General features: G+C 44.2%; 1 protein-coding gene across 9 annotated transcripts in view; it reads left to right on the top strand.

Annotated features, from left to right (window-relative positions):
• Window positions 1-16,767, top strand: part of SIPA1L2 (signal induced proliferation associated 1 like 2) — a 212,949-nt gene that overhangs the window by 69,603 nt on the left and 126,579 nt on the right. Inside the window, exon 1 of one of the 9 annotated variants that reach the window (XM_087863123.1) lies at window positions 7,030-7,915. The exons of the other annotated variants lie outside the window; for them this stretch is intronic. The gene's annotated coding sequence lies outside the window, so the exon portion shown is untranslated. Of the gene's footprint in view, window positions 1-7,029; window positions 7,916-16,767 lie in introns of those variants that run through there. 9 annotated transcript variants of the gene reach the window in all.

Genomic DNA, 16,767 nt, shown 5'->3' with positions numbered 1-16,767 from the left:
GTTTTGTCTGTGAATCTTAATGATGTGGGAAGGTAAATGGCAAACAATATGGATATTCTGCATTTCACGCTAATTATGAGCTGAGGAGAGGGTATGTGGGGGTAGGAAGCAGATTGAGGTGATGAATGAATGAGGTTGGTTGTATTCTCTGAGAATTTTCCCTCAGGAGGAGGGTGGCTCTTCATATTTGCTTATCATACCAGACTTTAATCTTGTAAGCCTGCTAATAAGGCAGCCACCGAGCTGCAGAAGGAAACCGTCCAATTCTCGACTGTGGTTTGCAGAATTCATGAGAACCCTTGTGATTTGGGCTCTGCCTTCAGCATGTAGGCCTGATTGCTATAGTTATATTCATACTAATATTTATTTTCCTTTTGCTCAAGCAATTACTCTGTTGAAAAGCTTGTATGTAAAAAGTGGATTATGTAATTACTTCTCTAGAAAATTGGCTTTTTACTTACTCTTAGGATTAGTGTTTGGGAAGAATGGGAATCATGTTTTGGGACTGCCAGTAGCGTGTCAGGCCCTGGCTGGGCCATTCTTATGGCCTTGGCCTGGCACAGATGTTAAACCAGTTGCCATGAGCAGAGTTGCTCATGACCCTGTCACAGAATTCATAGTCGGCCACGGCTCTGCAGGTGAGGGGTCTCTTCCAGATCTTTATAGATTGGAGAAAATGGCATGAAGACTGAAGAATTTGGAAACAAAATACATGTCTGGGTCAGATAATTTGGCTCATCACTTATGCACAGGGATTGCTTCAGTGAACACTTAGAAGCCTCAAAGAAATTCTCTGTGAATAACCTGGGATTGGGATGATGGTGATGCAGGTATTCCTTCTAGATCGGTCATTTTCAAAATTTGCATGTTTGATCACTCTGCTGTGCCCTTTCCCCACCAAAGTGATCCTAAGACTTCTGGAAACACATGTGACTAGGATGAGACCCATGGTTCTGTCCCTAGGGAATACCTGATTGTCTCACAGTGACCGCCTCGCATCACGCATCCCGTGATCACCTAGACATGACTTGCTTACTCTGGCTATGATCACCTGTCTTATTTATTCTAGCTGTGTGTCCTCCTATAAAAATCTGCTTTTTTGGTGTGTGTGGGGGCGGGGAGGTGGGGCAAAAGTTTGCTTTATTTATTATTTATTGACAATTTTTTTTTAATTTGGAGGAATGTATTCACGTGGTCCAGAAGCACATTTGGTGGAATGTTTACCCCCCACCCTCTACCTGCCGTTCATATCCCCTCCTCCCAGCATCTAGTACTATGGGTGCCTCGTGCATCCTACTGGAGACATGTTATGTGTATTCAAGCAGATACTGATATTCTCCGTTTCTGGTCTTAAACTGGTAGTGTACATGTGATGCTTGGCATCTCTAAGTGTACTGTGAATGTTTCTTAACTTCTTTAGCTTTCCACAAAAAATAAGCTCATTTGGAAAATGGCATTTGTTGACCTTCTACGTACATAACTGGGGGAAGGACAGAAGAGACCAGGGCGACTTGTGCTTGGCAGGACACGCCTCTCTCCTCAGAAGGGTGAGCTAGTCTTGGTTACTGAAACCTCCATCCGTGGCTCCTTCCTTGAGCAAACTGACACCTGTGGCTTTAGTCACCACCCCACCCCCACCAAAACCAAGCAGCCCAAACAGTAACAAAAAACAAGCAAAACAGCAAAGACTCCTCAAGTCCAGAAAACCTTTCTTGACTAACCAGAATTCTAACTCTCTTTTTCTCCATTTCCTCAGAAAGTATATGATTCTCTGGCAAACCCACAGAACGTTCCAAACAGTTTTTTTTTCCTGTTGCCCCTGCTTGCCGGGGCATTGGAGAGTGCCCCCCACCTCACGGGTCCTTCTCTCTGTGCTGTCTACTCTCTCCCTCGACTGTGCCAGTCTGTTGGCTAAAACTTAACCATTTAATTTTATATGGTCATGTATTGTTCTGTAACTCTCACAACCAGACTGTGAGCTTGAGGACAGGGACCCCCCCCCTTTCATACGTTTGTTTACCCCATATTTTAAGGTAGGGTAATTTTAGGGTAAAAAGTAGTTCATCACTAAACCTTTACTGAATGAGAGGTATGTGAATTTAGTCTTCTATCTCTAATTTCCTAGAGATGACTCTTCCTCATGTTCCTTGTTTAACATTTCCAGCCCCTTCTTCATAATCCCTTCCAGCCACGGGCTCATATTCCTCTCTGCTGAGGTGCTCAGGTTGCTTGCTCTTTCCATTCTCTTGTGTCTGGCATCCCATTAATTCACTTTTCAGTAAACAGTGCAGACCCCTGTGATGGTTAGTGTCAGCTCGGCTAGGCTGTAAGCACTCAGTTATCCAGTCAAGCACACTAATCTAGGTGTTGGTGAGTAGGTATTTTGTAGCTGTGACTAACTTCTGCAGTCAGTTGACTTTAAATAAAAAGGAGACAATCTAGGTGGGCCTCATCTAATCAGTTGAAAGGCTTTAAGAACAAACCTGAGTTTTCTCTGAAGAAAAAAACTTTGTGAATTGCAGCCTCAGGTCTTGTTGGAGAGTTTCTAGCCTATTCTACACCCCCACAGTTGAGTAAATCAACTCCTTCCTTCACTCCCTCCTCCTCTTCCCCGCCTCTCCCCCCTACTCCCCATTCACACGTATATAAACGCACACTACTGGATCCATTTCTTTGGTAGAATCCTGATTTATCTGATGACATCACCAATGACAACATTTTAGGAAATATCCACTCTTGCTATTTTCCTGATTGACAGTCGACATTGACTCCCCATTGCCCACAAAAGCTCACAGCATGAACATGAAACACAAAGTCCTAAACCTCTGGCTTTAAAATCCCTTTCCATTCTCCTTCACTTTTGTGGCTTGAGAATCCTGGTTCTCTATGTTATAGCCATCCCGAACCCTGCCAACTTCCCTGTGCTCTCTCATGCCTTAATTTTGTCTGTTGCTCCTTCTCCCTGGGATGGCCTTCCCTTTCCTCTCCACCTGGCAAACCTCCAGCTCATACTTTAGGGCCTGACTTATGTACCATTCCTTCTGAGAAGCCATCCTCAGACAGTTGGCTGTTTTCTCAGTGCTTCCATAGCATTATGCAGTTCTCTCATCATGTCTTTCATCAACGTGTTTTAATTATTCGCATGTCTCCTTCCTTTACTAGAATGTGTACTGCTTTCAGGAGCTGAGTTTTTGTCCTGCACAACACCCAGTGCCTCTCACAATCCCCGGAGCAAGAGCAGACATCGGTAGATGAGTGGAATGAACTGTGTTCATTGGTGCACTGCTTCGTGTGATTTGGTGGGGCTGTATTCATCTTCCCACGCTGAGTAGGTTAAAGTGTGTCTGTGATCACACCTGCATCTCCTCCCGAAGCCCGTGCTGTGTGGTCTGGCACCGTGTGCTCTCAGTCCGTGTCGCTGATGGCTGGCTGGGCAGAGTCTCCTGTGACGTCATCCTGTGACTAGACGGAGTGGGAAGCTCATCAGGTGTATTGACTCTTCCAAAGGAGGAGGGGGCCTTAAAAACCCTTCCATAAAAGTAGATGAAAAATGCTAAGTCCGTGAAAGTGGACATTTCTGAATAATAGTGGCCATTTAGAGTTTTCTTTCCCCTCTCAGGGTCATAGAGAAGACTTTTATGAAGAGCTGAGGCGTTTTTTTCAGGTGAGAGGGACATCCTTACATGCAAAAGTAATGTACATTACTTTGTAATGTAAGTGGTACACCCAGCTGGCAGGCAATAGCCCGGGAGGGGCAAGATACACGTATTCTATCTAGTCTTTCCATCAGTCCACTGCATTGTTTTGTATCTAAATCTCTGTAGCTTCCTTTAGCCTCGAGATGTAGCCAGGGCTCTGAGTATGCTGGAAGATAAAAATGGCATTTTGGTTTTTGTGATCTGAGTATTCCTTCCAGAGTTTGAGGTATAATGGCAACATAGTTGCTGATTGTGCTCTTATCAGTAACACCAGAAGGAGGAGGAGGGACGGAACTTCTGCTCAGTTTGTAAACAGCTTACCGTTCTGAAATGTTGTCTAGCGAATTTGCATTGTAACTCTAGCTCTTAAAGGAAGCCCGCGGTGACTTATTAAGGCAGCAATATAGGTCTGTACCGACACAGAAAGAAGTCATTGATACTGTAATTGAAAAAAAAAAAAAAAGAAGTTGTAGAATAATATTGTATCTATAGTATGGTGTAAATTCCACTGTAAACATTTAGATAATCATAGGAGAATTAGAAAACTGGAAGGCACTTGCATACTCTCTATATGTATATATTAGTGTGATAAATATAGCTATTAAGTTGTTAAGTTTTTACTAAACTCTTAATAATATTAAGAAAGGTTTTGTTTTTTTCTCAACAGTTCGAATTCTTTAAAAACAATTATCATGGTTTCTCAGAATAAAAAGCCATTAGTGACTTTTCAGTTTTTTGGTAGAGAAAACAATCCAAGGACAAGAGGGTAGAATAAATAGGTGTAAACCACAGCATCTGTAAGGGTGGTGATATTATGTATGAATTACTTATTTTTCTGCCTTTCCCAATCTTTGTGCAGGTAAGTAGATTGCTTTTATAGTTAAATACGAGCAAAGGCAGCCATGGTTCTTCCAGGGCACTGAGACTCCCACACAGAGCTTTTTAGATATTTGAGTCAGGTGCTTTAATTTGACATTTCCAAATCACATATGAAAGTAAGAAATGTGTATGAGAAGAAGTTAGAAATCCATCACCAAACGTACGCGGTTTGTGGAACAAGTTTATGTCCCTGGACAAGTTGCTTTTCCGCTTTTCAGTGTTACATTACAGGGAATGTTGTAACAATTTATGCCTAACTAAATGCCGGGCGCTAGGCTGGTCAAAATCGTAGGGCTTAAAACTGGCTGTCAGGTTACTTGTAATTTTCAGGCATTCTTGCAAATGGAAATACCTTGTTTAAATATGGGCTTGGGTGATTTTTTTCTCAGAAAGCAAAGGTATGAAAAGGAGCAACCAGTCTTGGGTCTGTCCTATTCACCAAAGTGTAAACCCTGATAACTCCTTTTCAAAAGAATTCTCATGTTCAAGTCACAGTGTAGTGGGCTTTACCCCAGCACACGTGGAGTTCCTACCGTAGCAAAAGGCGTGTATGGGGGGCTCTCTGTTCTGGGAGCTGTTCTGATTGAGAGAAAAGCATAACGAGAACATGTAGTCACTTGGGTGCTAATTTTTTTATTTTTCCTGTGAGAAGACTTGGTACTGTTACTCTGGGAGCTAGGTGCCTTTTGTTTGATAGTGAAGTAGGTGACCCAGGGGACAGAGATTGCAGACTTACTATTTTCTTTCTTTCTACCATCACATTCCTATACTACTTTGATCAAACTTGTCTTTATTACAGCAGATACTCTTTTTGAGAGGTAAAGATTATTATTGTCATTTAAGCACACTTATATTCGAAAGTCTATTTCTTCCTTTTTTTTTTTTTTAAGATTTTATTTATTTATTCGACAGAGATAGAGACAGCCAGCGAGAGAGGGAACACAAGCAGGGGGAGTGGGAGAGGAAGAAGCAGGCTCCTAGCGGAGGAGCCCAATGCGGGGCTTGATCCCACAACGCCGGGATCACGGCCTGAGCCGAAGGCAGACGCTTAACCGCTGTGCCACCCAGGCGCCCCTATTTCTTTTTTTAAAGATTTCATTTATTTATTTGACAGAGAGAGAGAGACAGCCAGCGAGAGAGGGAACACAAGCAGGGGGAGTGGGAGAGGAAGACGCAGGCTCCTAGCAGAGAAGCCTGATGCGGGGCTCGATCCCAGAACGCCGGGATCACGGCCTGAGCCAAAGGCAGACGCTTAAGGACTGAGCCACCCGGGTGCCCCTATTCAAAAGTCTTTATAACCTTTCAGTCATGTAATACATTCCCTATGCCCCAGGGTGTCCCAGAGCATGGAAATATTTCAGTGCCCATTTCCTGGGTGTTAAGAGCATAAAACCTTCATTTTTATGTCAGGGAAAAAAAAAAGATTTGTGTTTGGGGGGTTTTCCTAAATATATGCGTATGTTTTTCTGTATCCTTAACATGTGTGCGTCCGTAGTTAAAGCATTTGTTATGAAAATATTAATGGCAATATCATAAACTCCAATCTTGGTTCTTCTAGATCATGACAAAAAAAACCTTTCAGTAAATCACTGAAATGTTTGTGTACAATACATTTTTCTATCGCTGATTAAACCTCCGGTAAAAATAGAGGTTATTATGGCTCCCGGGCCGCTCTGTCCCACAGCTTCAGGAGCACAGGCTTTCCTCTGGTTGGCTCGTGCTGGACAGATCCCGAGCAGGGGCAGACACAGCTAGGACAGAGTAAGCCTTCTGGGGGCGCACAGAACGTCTTGAAGATTCTTGGACAACTTGGCTGTTTTGCTGTGGCTGAGGGAATTAGTAGGTGGTAGGTGGCAGTGCCTGATTCTTGTCATGTGCAAATACCAGTGTACAGACAAGGCATCTTCCATTCATAGCCCCAGGCTATTTGCATACACTTAGGGAGGAGTGTCTATGAGTACAATGGGCGGTTCCTCCTGGGGCTCGGCTGGCTTCCCGGCTTCCCGGAGGTGGGCGAACCCCACCCGCCCAGCGCTTGCTTGATCATGTGATCTCGGCTACTTGGCTTGACTCTTAGCACGTTGAACTGTTGTAAGAATTAAATGAGATAATGTAAATGCAAACACCTAGCCAGTGCCTAGTCCACAAACGGGCAGTTGTTTTCATCTCTGGCTTCTTGGAAGGTGAGAAATGAGGTGGGTTGGGGTCAGGTCATGGAGGGGTCCTGAGGAGAAATTTGTGTCTTATTCTGTGTCAGAGGGAAATGACTAAAGGTTTTTGAAGGTTCTGCCTGACTGGACCTTACCAGACGTGCTGTAGGAAGATCATCGCGGTACCATGTTTAAGATTAGAGTTGGACAGATTTTAGAATTTTATGACAAAATAACTTCACACTCTATGTAAGGGAGCTTCTTTAAAGGACGAATAATTCCCCATGGATGAAATGCCCACATTTTCAAGCCATAAACGCAACTCTGCCTGTAGGCAGGAGATTGAGTTACGTGACTGCGGTATCTCTATTTATGTCGGGTGTCTCAGAAATGTTTGTATTGCAGATTAACTATGAAATGAAATTTGCCTTTTTCAGGCAGTAGAGAAATTACCGAAGAGCCCGGAGAGACTTTCCCAAGATCACGTGAGTAGGTGGTAGCAGTCCAGTGCTATTTACACCGCTCATGATAACTTTAAATTATTACATCCTTAACTACAAATGCTAAATATTCAGAGGACATTTTTGTGTATCAGATGCGTTGTAATAAAAAAGGAACGGAACTGTTTTGTCTCTTCTGGTCGGGGTCTGGGTCGGTATTTTTTAAATAAAGGACAGAGAAAGAAATTTGAGGCTCAGCTGAAGACTCCACATTCCTTCCCTGCCTCCTTCACTCTCTGTGTGTCTGTAGGATTGAGGCCGCCCTTGCCTCTGGGTCACGCACCTGGGCTCTGCTTTCAAAGAGAACCCTGCTCCCGGGGACAGCCTGTTTGTGCAAGTGTGCCAGAAACTAGCGTTTGGTTAGTGCTGATGTGATTTTCTTTCACGGTTTCTTTCGCTTTGTTAAAATATTGGTAAAAAGCTTCAGACCAGCAGATAAAGTCGATGGGAGCTAAAGTCCAAGTTTAACTGAATACTTTTATTATGTAAGCATCATTGCATTGTGTTGACTTACTGTCTTAACTTGCAGGTGCAAATACTGGCAAGAAAGTAATTCAGGATTTGTTCAGTGTCAATAAACCTGGGGTTTTAGGAGAAAAAGAAAATCACTTCAATCTCATTTGTTAAAGACACCCTGGGCGGCACGTGGACCTCGGAATGCAGGAAACCATAGATCTCAGTGTTACAGGTTTTGCGTTTTCTTTCTTTTTTAAGATTTATTTATTTGAGAGAAGGAGAGCACGCACACATGTGTGCAACCGTGAGCAAGGGAGGGGTAGAGGGAGAGGGAGACTGAGAATCTCAGGCAAACTCCGTGCTGAGCATGGAGCCTGACTTGGGGCTCGATCCCACAACCCTGAGATTATGAGCTCACCGAAATCAAGAGTCAGACATTCAACCAACGGAGCCATCCAGGTGTCCCCAGGTTTTGTGTCTTCCTATCATCAAAGGGATTTCTGTTCAGTATGTCTCCTGGACTCGAGAGCTGTTTTCTTGTTGAAAGTAGTAAACCGTTTGTAAGTGGCAAGCCCAGAGATGAACTCTCAAGAACTCCGTGTCACGTCCAGCACATAGTGGGTGCTCTGGGAGTGTTAAGGTGGCCCATGAAAGCGGTGGATGTTGCTGATAATATTCTGGGCAGGTTTTAAATTTTATCAGCCTGCTCCACCAAATAGACCCCTATCCCTCCTGCCCTGCCCTCCCCACTCCCCCCTCTGTTTCTCTGCACAGTTTCCCTTCTGCATCTCCCCCCAGCTGCTCGTCCTGCTTCCTTTCCTTTCTTCCTCCCCTTTCTCTGACCTCTCCGCTCTGACGTGTCTGTAAACTGCCAGACAGCCCTGGCTGGCCTTCGTCGTCCTCCTCTCCTGCCTGACCTCAGCACCCTGGGCTGTGGGTTTCTGTGTGCAGTGAAGCTGTGGGAGGATGCTCAGGGAAACCTAGTCGCGGATTGGAAGGAGCCACTGCGTTGCCGTCTGGCTTTTGTAATTGGTGCTTTTGATCTGACCTGGTCACTTAGAGAGAAGAGGGCTGAACCTGTGGAAAATGCAGCCCCGGCCTTGGTTGTGGGCACCGCAGCGACCCTGCGCCTCAGTGTGGATGTCTGGTTTCTGTCTGGGCCTTCCAGTCCGCACAGAATTAAGATCCAGTAACAGAACCTATGGCATCAAGCTCACAGGAGCCAGTTCTGCCGGGTCCCTGGGGCCTTCTAATCTGAGCGCATAGTCCTCAGGCTTCCAGTGGACAGAGGCCGGCCCCAGGGTGCAGTGCCAAACTGCCAGGCTCTACTTCTAGAAGGCTGGGGGAGTGGTGCTGCTTGCCGGTCAGATCAGAATCGGCACAGTGATGGGCGCTCAGCCTTTCCAAGATCATGGGTTAAGCGCAAGACCGTGGGGGCCCAGATCCACTCTGTGGGGATGCAGAGTAGACTGAACAGTGCCTTCCTGAAAGATGCAGGCTCGGGGATCTCTCTGCAGGCCCTCACCCATCCTTGTAAACGTGGCTTTCAGGGCTCAGCTGGACTCCAGGTTAGCACCTGTTGACCTCTTACCTCTTCCATAAAGTCAAGAAGTTACACTGAGTGCTTTTGCCTATTCTTGCCTGACCTTTGACTGGCTCCTTCACCTCAGGACTTCTCCCACTTGGAAAGACTCCTTCATTCGAACTCCTCGGGGCCTTGCCTAGGGACCCAGCTGGTCACCGGGGTCACAGAGGACTCCCAGGCAGGATTCTAGCCCATGGGGCTTCATCTGCCAGATTAACCGGAGGGACGGAGCCGCTTTACTAACAGCGATGCTTACAGTGAACTTGGTGGAGGGCTGGAGACCGCTGATAAGTGAACTTCCCGTTGCTTGACAGAGGACACCTGAAGGAGAGGCATTCTCATTCTGGGGTGCCATGAACAGAACCCATGTGACCGGTAGGGCACCTGCATGAGCCATCTAAACAGTTTTAGGGTGCATTGAAAATAAGGTAGATAAAACCACGTCTCTGGAATATTCGTTGGCTGGACTGAGGAGCTGACAAAAATAGGAAGCAGAACATGGTATTATATATCCTAAGAGACTGAGATGCCAAGGTCACATTTTGGTTTTCTTCCTGACTGGTGAGTCAGCCGGCCCGCTGTGGCTTTCCTGGACGAGTAACTGTAATTCAGGAGACGATCTGAGATCTCTACTCAGAGCACCTGTGTGCCTTCTACGGCCACGAAGATCGAGACATAGTTTTTCTTATCTTCGCAGTTATGTGTGTGGGGTGTGCGTACGTGTGTGTGTACAGGTTTTGTTTTTTGTTTTTTTTAGCATGTGTAGACAAAACACTAAACAAGTTTCAAGATTACACAAAGTAGAAATGAGCAAAATAAAAGCTCTTAAAGAGGACACCGTTCTCTGTAGTGATTCTCTTTGTCTGGATAACTTGCGAACAGCGGGATAGGTGCTGAATTTTGGGTGATGCTATTTGATGCCAGGGGTGAAAAGGTTTTAATGGAAAATGGCTGTGGCCTTTCTGGAAAGGGAGTCGTGTAGCGTCACATAGAACGAGGCTTTGAAAGAATCAGATCTTGTTAGGACACCAGTCATTCTTTTACTCAGGGTTATTCTTGGGGTATAAGCCCTTCCTGGGGGTCACTTCCTGCCTCTGCCATGTTGGAGAAGGGAAGTGGGTGCTTGGAGGATTGGAGACCTTGTAGACTGCTCTGGCCTGGGCCGTGTTAGAAGTACCCCAGCCTTCTGGAGTCTTTCTTGTTTACACACTCCACAGAGCCGAATGCTGAGTCCTCGGTCAGCATTCACCCCCTCATCTGCTTGACCAGTGACTGGCCAGGGGTCGAATGGAGATAATTGAGCTTGGCCCTCCTGCCCTTGACATTACTGAGACTTTTTTGTTGTTTATACAGTTGGCCCTTGAACAACAGAGGATTGGAGGGGGGGCAACACCCCATGCAGTGGAAAATCCACGTATACCTTTTGACTCCTTCCAAAACTTAATTACTAATAGCCTATTGTTGACTAGAAGCCTTACTGGTAACGTAAACAGCCGATAGACAACATTTTGTCGTTATATGCGTTACATCCTGCATTCTTACAATAAAGAAAGCTAGAGAAAAGAAAATGTTAAGCAAATTATAAAAGAAAATACATTTACAGTACTGTACTGTATTTATTGAAATCTGCCTGTAAGTGGACCTGCACAGTTCAAACCCACGTGGCTCAAGGGTCAGTTGTACTCAGCAAACATTAACGAGGTCTCACACCCAGCCCTCAGCCACGGACAGCTATAGAATTCTCTGGGAGAGCATCACAGATAACTTTAATGACATTTATTGCCAAAAGCATTCTACCCAGCATATTTTTGTCATTCAGGGTGATTTTAAGAAATGAGTAATAGATAAGCCCTAAATATCTTCATGAGAGGTAGAAACGTTGCACGCGGTGCAAGGATCACGAGGAAAACAGTAATAGTCACTGTTGAACTCACAGCATAGTGGGAGCACTGTTCTAAGCGTCACTTACATTAGCAGTTAGGCCCGGGAGATCGGTCCTGTTGTTCTCTCCATCCTACAGATGGGAAAACCGAGGCTCTCAAAGCTTAAGTCTCTTGGCTGAGTCACAGGGTCAGTGCGCATGGAGCCATGATTCTGAGCTCCGTGTCTTGACTCCGCACCCGTGCTGTCACGACACCGTGTCTCCTGTCCCAAGGGTGGTGGCCGCTTCATGTATCCCTGGTCACTTCATGTTTTGGATCTGGGAATTTCAATATGTATTTGCTGTAAAGTCTGGGATCTGGGAGCTGTAAAAGAGAGATGAATTTCTCCTTTTGTTCTTTTGAAGCGACTCTTGTGTTTTGCTCTTGTGTTTTACTTACACACTTGTGCGCACATGAGTATTTCTTATTCCTATTGATCAAAATAGGATTTGTTCCAGATCCTATAGGACATACTGTAATTATAGATTGCTTGATACCAAAAATTAATGGAGTTAATTAAATTAAAGCACATTCTTTGGAACATAAATATCTTAAGCCATTACACTTCCCAAATATTTGGACACAAGAGAAATTGTTTTTTTCACATTTCAATCTGTGTCACGTGACCTGTTCTCCTGTCAGCCAGTCATCTTAAGTTTTTGTAGGCAGAAGGTCTTTTATTTCTTTCTTTTAAAGTGAAATCATTCATAGAAATATTGCAGTGAGGAGAGAAGAAGGCACTTAGAGACTTAGGACTTCTAGGTTTTTTTATTTGTTTTTTGAGAATCCCTTCTCATTAATCTGATTACAGATATTTATTGGTGTTGTGGGCTCGCTCTTGTTTCAGTTAAACAGCTCAATCATTTTGTAGCCTGATTCCTCTTAGGTCTGACTTTTTCTTTGAGAGACTGGGCTCTTATGCCTGGATTCAAATACCATTTGAAGCAGAGTGAGCGGAGACTAGTTCCCCCAGGTAGGGATGGACGAGGCAAGGGGATTTGTTTGGGTCACTTAGAACTAGAAGATGGCCCTGAATGTCTGTGAATTCCTGAGTATTAAATCGGATTCCCTCCAGTTTTCCTTTAAGAGCCTTGTGTATGTGAAAGCCACCTCCGTACATAAGACATGGGTAAGAATATTCCACTCCAGGATTGCGGAGACAAAGCCGTGTTGTCAGTGGAGGGAAGGGGTGGGGGTGTGCTCGCTAACGTGGTGTAATGTGGTTCTTAGGTATCATTGCTTTGGTGGTTCTCTATTCATTCTCCCACCTCTCAGATCTCAGACCTGTCCTTTGCCTCTAACTGAGCAGACAGTCTGCCTCTGACAGAACTCTGTTCACCAGGTTCCTCCCAAGGCCCTCCGCAGCTCGGCCCGGGCAGCCCGTACATGCCCTTGGCTGTGACTGCTGTCGGATGCTCAGGTGTAAGTGTCAGGGAATTCTCCCCTACTTTAGCGACAGAATGCATCCCTAAGGAGAAAGTCACTTGAGACTCCAACATTTATAACCATGATTGAACATTAAATCTGTTTAAGTGGAGTAGACCTCACTTGTTTTTCTGTTTCATATGTATAATTTAGGAGCCCTGATAAAAATGACAAATAGATTTTTTGTTGCTGCTTTTCAACGTTTATTTTATTTTATTTTTCCTTGCTAAAATACCCAGGGTGGCTTTATTTATTTATTTATTTTTATTACGTTATGTTAGTCACCGTACAGTACATCATTAGTTTTTGGTGCGGTGTCCATGATGCATTGTTTGCCTATAACCCCCAGTGTTCCATGCATTTAAAGGTGCACATCACAAAGTGACTTGTGGAAAGAAACATCACGATGATTTGGTGCAGAATTCCTTACTACTAGGTGCATGTTTGATGCAAATGTAATGATTGACATTCGACAGCTTTTGGACAGACTTTTATGGTGCGTATCCACATTCAAGAGCCAACGTTAAATGTGGTATCTTTGGATGGGCAAACGTTAGCATTAGTAAAAAAAAACAAAAACAAAAAAAAACCTAGCAGATATATTTTTGTTTGTTTCTTCTTTAGAACCTGGGAGGAAATACATCATTGAAGAATTTTTTTTCTACAAAATTTTATTTCTCATTTCGCTTAAATAATTTCTCGACATTTGGCTGGCAGAAAACTGCGAGTTTGGTTTTGTAGTAAAACCGTGTTGCCGATGAAAAGCATGAACATTTAGGCTTCTGCTCGTGTCATATTTCAGACGAAAGACATTCTACAATCAAACTAGGAAAATGTGAAAATAGAGATTTATAATGGAAATGTTGATTCAATTTGAGCTGCAGCCAAACATTCATGAGGGAAAATTAGATTAAACAGTAAGATGTTTAGAAAGACTTTAAATTATGACAGCTTTAAAAAAACACATGCTGTGGATGTTTCCCAGGCTTTGCGCGTGCTCTCCCCGGCAGACTTGTAACCTAGCTCCTTGATGTCTCAGCCATTTATTAAATTCCCTTTTATCTTTCTTTGGACTAGTGGACTCAGAACGTACAGCCTGGAGTCTGGTGATTGGGAACTGTATCCTAGAACATTACTCTAGGATCAAAACCTGATGCTGTCAGTGGAAGTAATTCTGTCCTGTCATACTGTATTATATTTATGAGCATAAATTGCCATTTTAAATTGGGAATATAAAGCTACCAGTTACAACTGATTTATTCCATTTGTCAAAGCCTAACGGATACTCTGTGCAACTAATTTATTTTCAGATACTACTCAAGGAGAGGGGGGCAGTGTTTCAGGTTGTAAGAAACTGGAATGATGAGTTGGGGGGACATGGTAGTGGGAGGGCTCATTGAGTGGCTGGATGTGAATGCTAGCACAGTGAGTGTTCTGAAGAGTCCAGCAGCACAGGGCTCATACTCGCCGGGTCTAGTGGGACTTAGCCATGGTGGTGATATCGGAGCTAAAACAGGTCGGGGGTCAGCGGGGATGCCGTGTGCTGTTGGAGCTCCCCCTTATCAGATATGTGATTTGCAAATACTTTCTCCGTTCCGTGGGTTGCCTTTTCACAGCACTGTTGACAGTGTCCTGTGATACACAAAAGGTTTTGATTGTGATGAAGTCCAAGTTAATCTAGTTTTGCTTTGGTTGCCCGTCCTTTTGATGTCCCATCCAAGAAATCATTGGCAAGTCTAGCGCTGTGACGCTTCTGCCCTGTGTTTTCCTCTAACGAATTTTATAGTTTCAGCTCTTACATGTACGTCTTTGATCCATTTTGAGTTTATTTTGTAGCTGGTGTAAGATAAGGGTCCAGCTTTGTTCTTTCTGCACGTAGATAATCCACTTGTCCCAGAGCCACTTGTTGAGAAGGCTGTCCTTTCCCTCTTGAATAGTCTTGGCAGCCTTGTGGAAGATCATTTGACACACACAGGGATTTATGTCCAGGCTCTCTCTTCTCTTGGTCTGTATATCTGTCTTTATACCTTATCACATGATTTTTGAGTACTGTAGCTTTGCAGTAAGTTTTTAAATTGGAATATATGGAAGACCTCCAGCTTTGTTCTTCTTTTTCAGTATCTTTTTGTCTATTCAAGATCCGTTGAGATTCCATATAAATTTTAGGGTGGTTTTTTATATTTTCACAAAACATGTCTTTGGGATTTGGGTAGGGATTGCATTGTGTCTGGAGATCGATTTGGGTAGCGAATTGACAACCATACTGAATCTTCCAGTCCATGCACTCGGGATTTCTTTCATTTGTTGAGTCTGATTCTTTTTAATATGTATTTTTTATAATAATTTTTTATTATGTTAGTCACCATACAATACATCCCTAGTTTTTGATGTAAAGTTCCATGGGAAACAAACTGAGGGCTTCAGAGGGGAGGGCGGTGGGGGAATGGGATAGGCTGGTAATACATATTTTTGATGGCAAGGATGTAGCTAGGCAGACCTGCTGTTGGCTCTTGCTCTGCCACGGAACGCGTTGTGCACCTTGAGACCGATGAGTCCGTTAAGTGTCTCTGAGCTGTGATTTCCTCTTCTTTAAATGGAAGTTGTGTGAATGTTAAATACTGTGTGTCTAGCAATGTGTGTGTGACATCTTACCCTTCCCTTTGTGCCTTCCTGCCTACCTTGGGCATCCGGATGTGCACCAGCTTTGTCCTCTGTGATCTCACCAAGGCTTTGCCTGTTGCCTTCACATTTTTAGACTGAACACTTACCCCTGGATGCCTACTCTGATTGATTGATTGATTTGATTTTTTAATTTTTAATTTTTATTTTTTTTATGTAAAGTTCAATGATTCATTAGTTGCGTATAACACCCAGTGCACCATGCAGTACGTGCCCTCCTTACTACCCATCACCAGCCTATCCCATTCCCCCACCCCCTGCCCTCTGAAGCCCTCAGTTTGTTTCTCAGAGTCCATAGTCTCTCATGCTTCATTCCCCCTTCTGATTACCCCCCCTTTCTTTATCCCTTTCTTCTCCGATTGATCTTCCTAGTTCTTATGTTCCATAGATGAGAGAAACCATATGATAATTGTCTGATTTAAATCCCTTTTTTCTGCTTTCTCCTTCAGTTTCCCCATTGCAGACTCTAAGTCCAGCTTCAGGCCAGTGGTGACCACATTCCAGTTTCTGTAGGGATCAGATTTGCCTGGCCAAGCTCCTTAGTCTGTGTGCCTGGATGACCTGGGATCCAGCATGTGGAGCAGTGTGGCCTTGGACGAGTGGATTCCATGGGACCAGAGGAAGGGGGGTGTGGCAATGCCTTTGAAGGATGGCCACTAGCACTGCTTTTGAATTAATGGTTTAATTACACCGTATGCTTGTATAGTGTTTTATATTTGCCAAAGTACTTTCCTACCCCATGGATCTCAAAGATGAGTCAATAGCAGAAACACCTGACGAACTGGTTAAAAACAGTCTGGGGGGCCCACACCCAATCTCATGAGTCAGAATTCCGAGGGGGGTGGCTAGGGAAGTCATGTTTTTTTTAACACACTCTTCTCAGCCAATTTTCCGGCCTTTGGCACTGGTCCACTCTCAGACCTTGGGGAAGCCCTGACCTGTCCCCTCTGCGGGTCTGGAACCTTCTACCTACAGTGTGATAGGCCATACCTGGACATGGCTGATGATGGATCAGAGCGTTGCACCCCAATGGACACGATTTCTTGACCCCAGTCTCATCTCCTGTTTTCTCCTCCAGGGACCTGACTTCCCCAAGTCCATGTTGGCATTTGTCCTAAAGCAAAAAAGAGCCAACCACGTTGCCCTGTTCTGCCTCCGAGTTTTTCACACAAACGTGAAATCTGGGTTTGGTTTTGCTTTTTTTTTTTTCCTTTAGGAGTCTGGGTCTTTGTTCAGATTGGGTCACAGAGTAGCAAAGCCTCAGCATATTTCTTTTATTTATGTATTATTTATGTATTTATGTATTTATTTATTTATTTTAGATTTTATTTATTTATTTGACAGAGAGAGAGCAGAAGCAGGGGGAGTAGCAGAGGGAGAAGTTCCCTCCCCACTGAGCAGGGAGCCTGACATGGGGCTCGATCCCAGGACCCTGAGATCATGACCTGAGCCAAAGGCAGACGCTTCAACGAC

The sequence above is a fragment of the Ursus americanus genome, chromosome 6 (assembly GCF_024610735.1).
Source record: "Ursus americanus isolate L20-20 chromosome 6, mUrsAme1.1.p, whole genome shotgun sequence".
In the NCBI taxonomy this organism is placed as follows: domain Eukaryota; kingdom Metazoa; phylum Chordata; class Mammalia; order Carnivora; family Ursidae; genus Ursus; species Ursus americanus.
Note: the sequence above shows the minus strand (reverse complement) of the source record. Positions and strands in the feature narration are given on the sequence as shown.